This window comes from Hyperolius riggenbachi, chromosome 1 (genome assembly GCF_040937935.1).
Source record: "Hyperolius riggenbachi isolate aHypRig1 chromosome 1, aHypRig1.pri, whole genome shotgun sequence".
Classification (NCBI taxonomy): domain Eukaryota; kingdom Metazoa; phylum Chordata; class Amphibia; order Anura; family Hyperoliidae; genus Hyperolius; species Hyperolius riggenbachi.
This window is the reverse complement of record NC_090646.1, coordinates 102843103-102855637: the sequence shown is the minus strand read 5'-3', so window position 1 is coordinate 102855637 and position 12535 is coordinate 102843103.

The window sequence follows — 12535 nt, the reverse complement described above, 5'->3', positions numbered from 1 at the left end:
TACTTCTTGTTTCGAGAACCACCCACCCTCGGCTTTCCAGCCTTTACATGTGTATAGTTGTTTCAGAGGCACTCTCTGTTGGTAGTTCCAGAGTGTGATGTTGTCCCCCGCGTCTCTCCGGCAGGAGAATTGACGCCTCCTACTCGTTCCTCTCCAATCTGGAACCATCTCACTCTGCATAACCAAGACAAGGTACCCCTGAATCACACACTCCACCTTTTGCACGTACCCATTGTACTGCAATGTACCTTTTAACAAACCTTTGGGTCGGTGCGTCGATTCTGAGAGTGTGACCTTCAATAGCAGATTTACACTGCCTTTCCAGTCACCCTGCCAGCACACCTGACCTTTCAGACCTTTCACCCACATTGTGCCATGAAATTTGTTTTCTCCTGGCACAAGTGCTCTTTTCCTCCATCCCTGCTTGGTCCATCTGTGCCAATCAGAGGGAGGTGTGAAAGGATCAGTACCTTTGTCACCCAACATCAACATGTTTGGGCCTTGCATTCTCATTAACCCCTTATTATACATGAGAATGTCCTCTCTTCATTCTCCTAGGACGAAATGGCAACCTAGGATCACCATCAGCACGGTACTCTTCATTATAAAAGCACCACCTTGGGAAAGAAAAACATTAGCAATTTGCACTATGCTTTGCTCAGTCAGTTTTTTTAGACGTTTTCCGATCTCAGGAACCTCGGTTTTTAGTCTCTTTCCAATTTCAGGAATCTCGTGTTTTAGTCTCTTTCCAATTTCAGGAATCTCGTGTTTCTCCAAACTTAGATTGGCATCTGGAACCTTTCGCTTATCCGACTGACATCTCCAGCTTTGCTGCCAGCACTGCAGCTGTCTCGATTCCATATTGCCCAACTCCTGAAATCGAAATACAAACAAATCAATTCTTATTAATGATTTGGGATTCGCCCTGCGGCTTGTACTCTGTACACTTTAAATTGATCAATATATATCGTAATTGATCTTGTTGCTTTATGGTTCTCATGAACTCTGTTTACTCTTTTTGGTAGATTGGAGTTAAACTTCACCCCCCTACCTCAGTACTATCCTCAGTACTTACCTGTTTAAAATATGCTCCCGCAGACTTCACCTTTGGAAGCTCTCACCTCATTGCAGCTCCTTCCACACCCCCCCCCCCCCTATCTGTCCATGCGCGGCCGTCGCATGCACAGATTACGGATGCCCCACCTGTTGCTGCTTTGCAGGTGAGCCTGCAATGCTCTTACTCATTTTCGCATAAACTTATCTAGAACTTCATCGCGATACCAGCTCTGCTAGAAGTTCTGTGTGTTGTACCCTCTGATCAATGTTTGCCGTGCCACTACCTAGACTACCAAAAAAAAACGGCTGCCTCCCTGTAGGAAGGAGCACTTTGCACTTAAACTACACAGGGTGCAGGGCTAAGCATACCAGCGTCACATGCCTGTATGCAGATCCCTGAATGCCCACATGGTAGGTAGTCACATGGCAAACAGCGTACTGATACACTGTCACTCTGTACATGGCAATTCTATCATCTGTATAATTGCCCCATGAACTGCGGTCAGTTTTTGTTCTTTGTGCTACAATTGATAGGAGCTGGAAAAAACATATTTGACCAATCAGTGGACGAAAAAAAACGCACCAAAAAAACAGCCCCAGCCCAGCATAGACCTCTCAGTCAAGCTCTGGCCCTGTCCACGACAAAAACCGGAAAAAAACGTTACCGCTCTGCAGCAGCGGCGACGGAAACCAGGATTGGTCAACTCCCTTTTTTCCACCTCCTGCACCCCCCTGATGCACTGTCCCCCTTTCCTTCTATTGGGAACTCATGCTGCACCACCCATTAAGGTGCCCCACTTACAGGAATGATCCCATAAGCAACTCAGTACAGACACTTTCCTGACCTGCACTGCTACGTGTGTCCCTGCACCTAGCTGGGACACTCTTCCTATCCATGCTCCAGCTAATCTTACAATAATAGCTTGGTGCACGTATTCTGGCATTCTTTTCCATGGACCCATGGAAAAGCTTCTGGGGAAATACTTCGAGAACCGAGACACTCAGTAGCATGTCTCTGTATTTCTACCCCCCTCCCTTACAGCTGCTCTGCCCGGAGCCGCGAGCACAGCCTGACGTGACGTGGATCCCCCAGCCCCTCCTCCCCCCTGCCATGACGTGTGGGGGCCATGACTCTCGGGGGCGGGCTCTCTCCACTGCCGCCATTTTGAGTCCTGGACTGCCAGCTAAGATGGCTGCTCCCATAGCAGCCTCTCGTTCCTATACCTTAGGAGAGAAACAAACTCACACAGAACATACATTTTTATGCATAGTTACACACAGCATCGATACATTTTACCGAGAGTCAGCCTTCCGCTACCTATACTCTCTGGGATGCTTGCCAAACTTGAGACAAACCGCGTCACAGCTGCAATGCTAAATATTTTACATCTTAGCATCACCCAGGAACGTAGAAACCTCTCTCTCTCCTCACAAATCATCTGCAGCATATCTCCGCCATAACCCAGAACTACTCAAACGCACAGCGTAACTCTAAACCATATTAACAGCTAATACTTCTGAGACGCACATTTATTAGTCTGACATGACTACAACATTAAACCTATATCTACATTTAGAACTTTCAGCGGCCCTGACTGGAACTAGATAAGCTTGCACCTCTCACTACGCTATCCACTACGGACAGAGAGGAAAAAAAACACGCTGATCGGCTCTGGAAAAACGCCAGCTCACCGAAGAAAAAACTTACTTCTTCTACTTCTAAGTTTTACAACTGTCTCAACTCCCCTCTCCTGTCTACTCAGCTATCTATCTCTTTCTTCTCTCCCCTCTCTCCCCCCTCCACCTGCTCGACAGCCGCCCCCCCCCCTATCTCTTCCGCGGGGCGCTCTCTGCTAGGCTAAAACACAGCTGGCATCACTCCCAGCCTCTGGACGGGGAGAAAAACAAAACAAAACCAACATAGAAGGAGGAACAAAAAAAAAATGAAGCACGCAGCCTCCACGCTGCAATTAACACAGAATGTACATATGACCACATTATCCTCTCCTTGTTATAACACCAAATACAACACAGATAACGCCATATAACAACATAAATCATACTTGCCTGAGCAGAGGACCTCGTACGCCTGCCAATTCGACCAGCTTGTGGCAACTCCACGAAACTGAGTGGATCCCTGGAACTACTGAGCGTCATCTCTGTGTACCCACACTGGCTCAGTGGATCGATCTCCAGCGGTAGCTGCCAGCCGGCCTCGGAGCCTTCCAGTCACCTGCGATCTGGTTTAGGCTATGACTGCGTGCACTTACAGTCAAAGTTTAACATCCACGATTTTCGCCGCTGGTTTCCTCGAATTGCAGCCCGTGTGCTCGCTTGGCTCACGCAATGCACACTCCCCACACCACTTATCAGTCTCAGCTTGATAAGCTTTACAGTCCGCGTCTATTCCGCTTGTTTTGCTGTGGAATATCTTGAAAACTTCTTCCGCCCCGGCCCCGTCTGCCTGTTTTGCTAGGCAGGGAAGGGTTTCAGCGCCACTGTTATAAACTGTTCTTATATCACCTTGCTTCGACACCAGTAACTTCTTACAGTTACGTCCCACAGACTGGGAGATCACTTGACTCTCCACACAGCAAGCAGGAGATAGACTTCCTCAGGCTTCTTCAAGGTTTACGTTCTTTATTCAAGTAACAGAAATACAGATAGATACAGTTTATCATCTCCTGGCAAAGCAGACTTCCATGTTGCGTTACAGCGGCGTGAGTATCTTCCTACTGAAGATACCCAGGTCTTCTTGTATCTACTCTATGTTACATCTAGACTACCTATGTACAGCAGACATTATATCAGATTACAGAAAGGAAGAGCATACTTAGAGGTCCCAGTCGGCCTTGCGAGCTAGTGCGGAAGGAAGAAGCAGAATGCTCTCTCCATCGCTCACACCGGGTTTAATACCGACTAGGAAAGAGTTAAATATGACATCATCTTCGCCACCCCCTAGATCAGATTATTGGTGGACCCACTCGTGGTGTCATCATACCCACCTACTTGATTAATAATCAATGAGGCATTTGACCTAAATGCAGGAACGTGGATGTTTAGTAAATATGGCCGATGTTTACTGTTGCTGTGGTGTACGTGGAGGTCAGAGTAGGCCGATGGCCTTCTTTTAGGAACATGTTCTCAGTATCTGCGTGTATCCTCTGCTACACGCAGACCCTGAGATGCCTCTGCCTGCATCACAAAACCTCTATTGATTTTAAAGGCATACACTGCGGACAAGCCTTTTACATAAAACTCAGGCCAAGTAACTGAGGCCTACTAAAATTATAACAGAAGTGTTTGTGTTTTCACTTTCATTTCATCAATGACCACCAGCTTCTCAGTGACGCTGGTGATCATTGTTTACAGGCACTTTGATTGGTGAATGGGAACTGTATTCCCATTCACTGATCAGTGTACCAATGAGTGGCTATGAAAACACGAGCGGGAGCATGCACATGGGAACGCAGTGGGCGATCACAGCAAGGTACGTATATCTATGCCCCTGAAGGCAGTAATAACCACCAACAGGACATAGATATACTGCCTCTGCTGCAGTAAATGGTTAAAATCAAGTCAGCACTGGAAACCAAGATCTCTCCTACTTGTAGTTTTATTATTTTCATAGCATGAATCAAAAATAAACTGCACTAGAAGACAGGCAGTTAAATGTAAAGCAAAACACAACTACTCATCTCTAATGGTTTAAAAAGTGCTATTAACTATAATGGTCTGTAGAATTTTTCAAACACTGTTCGCGGCCTTGTATGGTTATCACATTTTGCATATGAATTCTATCCCTAAGAAAGCAATGCATATTTAAAAGTTACATTTCAGTCTCCATTATTACTGCATCGATGGATTCTGCATATTAGGTATACAGGTAAGTCAGCTATTTACATTGTTTCCTAATCAGATGTATTTGCTTTTTCTTCTTACCTTTTAGTGAGGCAACTGTAATTGAAGCAACATGTAAGTTCTTATGCAGACAAGATTTCACAGACATAACTTGTCAGGCTTGTCAATACGCCACAGGATAATAGCAGATGTAATCCTAGCTATATTTTCTAATGTACACAAGATTAGAGGCAAAGATGGGGAGGGGGATTTACAAATGCACTGTAAAAAAAATAGTGCCTGTGCCTACAAAAAGGCATACGCACATTTGCAAAGCAAAAACTGTATCCTGGCCATCGCCAATGGCGCCTATTCGTCTAACTGTGCAATAGCAGGTGAAGCTGCTACTGTCATACATTTACCCTTTGCAGGAATGTATCGGAAACATTGCCCTTGACATGTTGTCAAGGAAAATGTTTATGTGACATCCCCACAATGTAAATCAGGGGTGCCCATAGAGTAGATCAAGGACTTCATGTTAGATCCTGAATACATGGCATTCCCCATTCTGTATATACAATTGTGCTCCTGAAATTGTACATAGGTAAATAATTTTGAATTGCTATTTTTTTAAAGTAGCTCACAAGCCGAAAAAGTGTGGGCACCTCTGAAAGTATATATCGTTTGCCCACTTACAAAGACATGAAGAGTTTGAAATTTTTAGAATAGTTTCATTTTGAAGGATACATCAACTGAAAAATGTAGCAAACACAAGGTCAGTAATGCCATCCACTTGAGCATCATGTCCTCTGTTCCTCCCAAACACATCTTTTTTGCTGCTAATTATTCCAGACTAGGCCCCGACCCCAGTGGTCAGGACATTTGTAATATAGTTGCTTATTAGCAACCCTTCAAACGTCTGGCACATGCACATTTCAACCTGTACGAGCCGTGGCCACTCTCCCATCAGGCTCCTCTTCACGGCACAGGTCAGAACACTCAGAGTAGTTCCGTGAGGTGGAGTCCATACAGAATCAAATGTGGATGTGCCGGACACTTTAAGGGACGTTACTATGTATGCATTACTTTATTACATCCGGTTTAAAGGTCCTGGCCACCGGAGTTGGCTTAGTCCGGAACAATTGGCAGCAAAACATTGGTGTTCAGGGGGCAGAGGAGGAGGTCCTCAAGTAGATGGCATTATTGATAGCCGTAGGAATCTCTTTTTTGCCAAATTTTTCAGTTAATGAAACCTTGAAAATGAAAAGACGCAAAAAATCAACCAAAACTCCAGCAAAAAAAAAACATTAAATAACATTAAATAAAAGTTCAAAATTGTTTTGCATGTCATTAAGTGAAATAAGTGTTTGATCCGCTACAACCCAGGCAGAATTCTGGCTCCCACAGATTGATTATGTGCTCATGTGGCACACATGCCTGATACTCCTGGTCAGTGATGCTCGGATACCTCCCGATCACTGATTCGACTGTTCGGGCGTGATTGAAAAAAATCTGGAAACGGCGTGATTGATTTCCGGATTTCAGCCGGATTCATGAATTTGACTCTGATTTTTTCTGTGAATGAGGCAATCACGTCTAAACACGTCCGTGATCACGGAATAGCATTTATGCTATTTTTAAAGCCCCCATACATGCTACAATCCCCCAAATTGCATGGATTAGAAAGGTGATAAGGGGCAACAAGTTAAACATAAAAAAATACCAAAAAGAACTTTTAGTTTTTGAGAAAATGGATTTTAAAGTTAAATCAACACTTTAAATGGGGCTATGAATTGGTTATAATTGGTTTTAAACAGGGAAATAAACCTTAATAAATCGCAGAAGTGATGACGAGTACCAATGGTACCTGGCAGTGGTGGTACCTCTGGAGGAGGATAAGCGGGTGATGCCACAAAAAAACCCAAAGAGGTTTTTGGAAAAAAAAAATGTCTTGCATCGATAGCAATGACATTGCAGCAAAGTTGTCTGATACAAAAACTGTAGCATCCGTGGACCCTGGTGGTGGGTACACAGACTGCTGTTGTCACAAAATACGACATGAGAGGTAATAGTATGGCACCTCACTGGTGGCACCACAGCACGATAAATCAGCCCAAAAATTGTAGCATCCATGGACCCTAGTGTTGGGAACACAGACTTAAGTATTAAATTCCAACATTAGCAGCAGGAGGACTAAGGACTCAGCAGCAGCAGCACAGCATGGCTACTCATTGGTGGCACCACAGCATGAGAATTGTGCACAAAAATAGTATGCATCCGTAAAGTATAGTAAAATAATATAGAACACAAAAATTAGTGGACAGCGGACTGCCTGCACTAACAGTACAGTACAATGCCACTGACTAAACTTAGTGACTGACCAGTGGCAGTGAATGCAACTAACTGAAGTTGATCACTGGCTATGAGCTTAATACAAGTGTCAGATACAGTAAAATATGGAACACAAAAAGTAGTGGACAGCGGTCTGCCTGCAGTGCACTAATAGAACAGTACAATGTCACTCACTGACTAAACTTAGTGACTGAACAACAGTGGCAGTGACTGTCTGCAACTTACTGAAGTTGATGAATGGCTGGCTGGCTTAGCTAGCTAACAAGTATAGAGTAATAGAGCAGTGAAATCAGTGTGAAGTTGAACCGGCCTGCACTAAGCACAGAAATCAATCAGTAAGTACACCTTCACTGACTACAGCTAACTGAAGTTAATCACTTACTGGCTAGCTAAATACAAGGATATACAGTCACTAACAGAGCAGTAGGATCAGTGAACCTGGCTGCCTGCACTAAGCACAGCAATCAGTATTCAGTACACTCTCTCAGTGAACTACACTGACTACAACTAACTTAAGTAATCACTCACTGGCTAGCTAAATACAAGTATACAGTCAGTAATAGAGCAGTAGTAGATATAATCAGTCAATCTGCCTGCCTGCACTGCACTAAGCACAGCAGCAATCAATCACTACACTCGCTCACTGAACTACAACTAAATTTAGTAATCACTTACTGGCTAGCTAGCTAAATACAAGTATATACTGTACTACAGTATAAGAGCAATTTTAGGAGTAAAAACGCTATGTTTTAGACAAAAAAAAAGCGCTTGCTGAAGCAACAAATGGCCTGGAGATGATCCTCTCAGTGCCACAGTCTAGCAAGGATGGAGCTTTTAATCATGGCTGCCACTTTATATACAGGAGGGGAGGGCATAGCCCAATCACGACCTATCTAATCACGAGCGTGATCACGGCCTGAATATTTGTAATCACGGCATGCCTCGTGGCCGATCTCCGTGATCCAGAATCGATCATGGCGTCGAATACCGAAGCCGAATAGTGAAAAAATGCTCGTGAATTGCGGAAAATATCTGCCCATCACTGCTCCTAGTCTCATTATGTGCATAAAGCACTCCTGTCCATAAAATCAGTTCCTTCCATTACAACCTCTCCATCACTATGGGCAAAAGCAAAGACCTTCACAATGCCAGAATGGGCTTCAAGACCATTAGCAAGAAGTTTGGTTAGAAGGTGACAATTGTTGGTGCAGCTATTCTGAAATGGGAGAAATATAAAATGACCATCATTTGCCTTTTTTCTGGAGCTCCATGCAAGATCTTGCCTCATGGGGTGTGGGTGATAATGAGAATGGTAAGGGATCAGCCCACAACTACATGGAAGGAGCTTGTTAATGATTTAAATGTAATTGGGACCACAGTCACCAAGAACACTATTGGTATTGAAATCTTACAGCACCCAGAAAGTCCCCTTGCTCAAGAAGGTACATGCAAAGACCTGTCTCATATTTGCCCGTGAAAAGTAATTTAGATACGGCTTGAGAGAAAGTGCTGTGATCAGAAGATACTCTTTGGCATCAACTCAAACAACTATGTTTGGAAAAACAAAAATACTGAGTATGACTCAAAGAACACTATCCCCACAGTCAAGCATGGGAGTGGAGAAGTCTTTCTTCTACGGGTACAGGACAACTGCAGGATACCACATTGAGGGGTTAAATGAACCTTAAAGAGAATCCGAGGTGTGTTTAAAGAATGTTATCTGCATACAGAGGCTGGATCTGCCTGTACAGCCCAGCCTCTGTTGCTATCCCAAACCCCACTAAGGTCCCCCTGCACTCTGCAATCCCTCATAAATCACAGCCATGCTGTGAGGCTGTATTTACATCTGTAGTGTCAGTCTCAGCTGCTCCCCCGCCTCCTGCATAGCTCCGGTCCCTGCCCCTGTCCCTTCCCTCCAATCAGCAGGGAGGGAAGGGATGCAGGCGGGGACCGGAGTTCTGCAGGAGGCGGGAGAGCAGCAGACTGACACTATAGAGATAAACACAGCCAGCTCTGACAAGCTGTTTGTCAGCAGCTTGGCTGTGATTTATGAGGGATTGCGGAGTGCAGGGGGGCCTTAGGGGGGTTTGGGATAGCAACAGAGGCTGGGCTGTATAGGCAGATCCAGCCTCTGTATGCAGATAACATTCGTTAAACACACCTCGGATTCTCTTTAAGGTTCATTTAACCCCTCAATGTGGTATCCTGCAGTTGTCCTGTACCCGTAGAAGAAAGACTTCTCCACTCCCATGCTTGACTGTGGGGATAGTGTTCTTTGAGTCATACTCAGTATTTTTGTTTTTCCAAACATAGTTGTTTGAGTTGATGCCAAAGAGTATCTTCTGATCACAGCACTTTCTCTCAAGCCGTATCTAAATTACTTTTCACGGGCAAATATGAGACAGGTCTTTGCATGTACCTTCTTGAGCAAGGGGATCCATCCTCTGTATGCAGATAATATTCTTCAAACCCACCTCGGGTTCTCTTTAAAGTTATGGATAAGAAACGCCTTCGCTCAGGCGGAACAGTGAAGATGGGTCGTACATCTTCAGCACCTCCAAAGGAACAAAGGAGGGGCTAAAGAAGAAGCACATTATGTCATGGAGTGGCCTAGCCAGTTTCCAAATTTTCAGTCCTATAAAAATCTGCGGAGGGAGCTGAAGTTTCACATTGACAAGCAGCAGCCAAAAAAACCTAAAGGATTTAGAGAGTTTCTGTAAAAAAGGAGTGGACCGAAATATCTACTGTGCCACCCTGTGACCAACTACAAGAAAGATTTTACTGCTGTGTTGCCCAACCATGGTTTCTTCGCAAAGTACTAAGTCATGTTTTTCTTGGGGATCAAATACTTACTTCACTCTAGATTTTTGGTTCAAATTCTGTCCTTCTCCATTACAATTTAAATGTTTCTTTCCCAAGTCCCATTAACCCCTTTTCCTCTAAGTAGACTGATAAATCCACGTGATTGTGGAGCCCAGTGATTTGGGGCTCTGCCCCCAGGCTACACCAGCCAACATGATCCACAGCACTGGGTCTACAAACAGGAGACAAGTGGACCCCAAATATCCACTTCCTTTCAGGTTTATAAGTGGGGGATGAAAGCAATTAAATGTTTTATCCAAAACAAAACAAATACATTTAAAAAAATACATATTCTTATTTTTTTCATGTGTTAATTGTCATCAGTCAATTTTTCATCTGTATACTTCTGGTCTGTATAATTCCTTTTTTTCATCTGTGTACTTCTATCTCATGTTTATTTCTGTCTTCTGACATTTTCCAGCATTTTCATCTGTACAATTATTTTTTCTTCTTTGATCTTCTGTTCTTCTATTCTGTAAGTACTGATAGTCTTCTGTCTTCTATGCCTTCTGGCCTCCTGTTAGCTCTCCTCCCCCGCCCCAGAGGAGGGAACTATGTTAATAAATAATTGCAGTAGAACAAGACTCACAGAGCTTACTAGACAAGCCATAACATGTATTTTTTTTAAACAAATATACATTTTTAATTTGTAATATTTACCTTAAAAGTAAAAACACAAACAAAAGCACTTAAAATTGTTAAGTACTAAATCTAAAATAAGAACTTCTACAGTGCCTCTAACCCTTATGGTGGCCACATATGTTACAATTTTTCCATTCAATTTAACCCCAATTCGATTGTGTGAAAAAAACATTTTTGATCGATAAATTCAATCAAAATTGTCATTTTTCTCGATTAAAATTGTTAGGAAATGTTGGAAAATTTAGACCAATTTTGTCAGAAATTCAATGGTGTGTGGTGGGTTGTATGAAAGTCATTCGACCTAATACCATATATACTCGAATACAAGTCCACCTTGTGTATAGGTCGACTCCAATATTCAACCCTCTTAAGCTGGATTTTTTATGGACTCAAGAATAAGTCTACCCAGCAAAGTTAATGGCTGCACTTAGGGATCAGGATTGGGGTGTCTGGGGATGAGGGATTAATGACTGCACTGCATACAGTATTGCAGCCAATACCTCCTCCAGGCACCCAAGTGCAGCAATTATTCACTCCCTTTTATGCAGCCCAGTATATCCCCCTGCCCCTTTCCTTATTAATTGTGTTGTCTTGGCATTTCTTTATCAAGAAAGTGTCACTTACCACAGGGTAAATTGCAAATGGGATTGTCACTAATAGTACACACATTACTCAGTGTTTCCCATGACTTGTGTATAAGTCGACCCCTATACTTCTATGAAGTGAATCAGACCTACATTTCTAGACTTATACTTGAGTATATACAGTACATTTTAAGTTTACATTCAAGAATTAAGAAACTTTATTTATCAAAGTGACACATTAGATAGAATGTATATCTTCAATGTAATAAATGTAGTGTTGTTGATAAAAATAAATGAGGAATAGATTTGTTAATGTAAGGTCAATTTTCTAAGGTTGTTTGTGTTGTGTATCTTTATACATACCAGTGATGGCACAGAGAGCACCTCATACACATTTATAAATAAAAATCTATATTTTAATTTATATTTTTTATTTATTTGTTTTTGTTGTTATTGTGTCAAAATCAAACATACGTGTGTGGTACATTGGTTACAAAAGTCTGCCACTGACCTCTTTAAACGTTTCTGAATTTTTGCCTCTATATGCGGGAGTCTAAAAATATTTTTCAGCAAAACTGTCATAAACGTTGTATGGAGCTGCTTGTTCATGGAGGAAAAAACCTGCATAAGCAGCTCCATGCTACTATGCACGCGTGGGATGTCTTTGTGCCTGCAGAGTGTGGCTGCACTTATGCATGGAGGGGGGAACGGCCACAAGCAATCTTCAACATTAATATTGAAGAGTGTTTAGAGTGTTCCAGCACAGTGCAGGAGGAGCATAGGAAGATCAAGGAAGCCTCTGGACTATGCAGAAGTATCTAAGACAGAGACAGATTCTGTAGGAAGCAGGAAATGTGGGAGAATCAGGAAGGGGGTTTAAGGTTAGGTGTCAAGAAGGTTGATTTTAGAGTTAGGCATCAGGAAGGGTTTAGGGTTAGGCATCAAGAAGATGGGGTTAGGAATAGGCATCAAGAAGGGGGGTTTTAGGGTTAGCCAACAAAAAGGGGGTTTTAGGTTTAGGCATCAGGAAGGGAGGGTTTTAGACTTAGGCATTAGGTAGGGCGGGTTTAGGGTTAGGCATCAGGAAGGGGGGTTTTAGGGTTAGGCATCAGGAAGGGGGGTTAGGAATAGGCATCTAGAAGGTGGATTTTATGGTTAGCCATAAAGAAGGGGCGTTTTAGGGTTAGGCATCAGGAAGG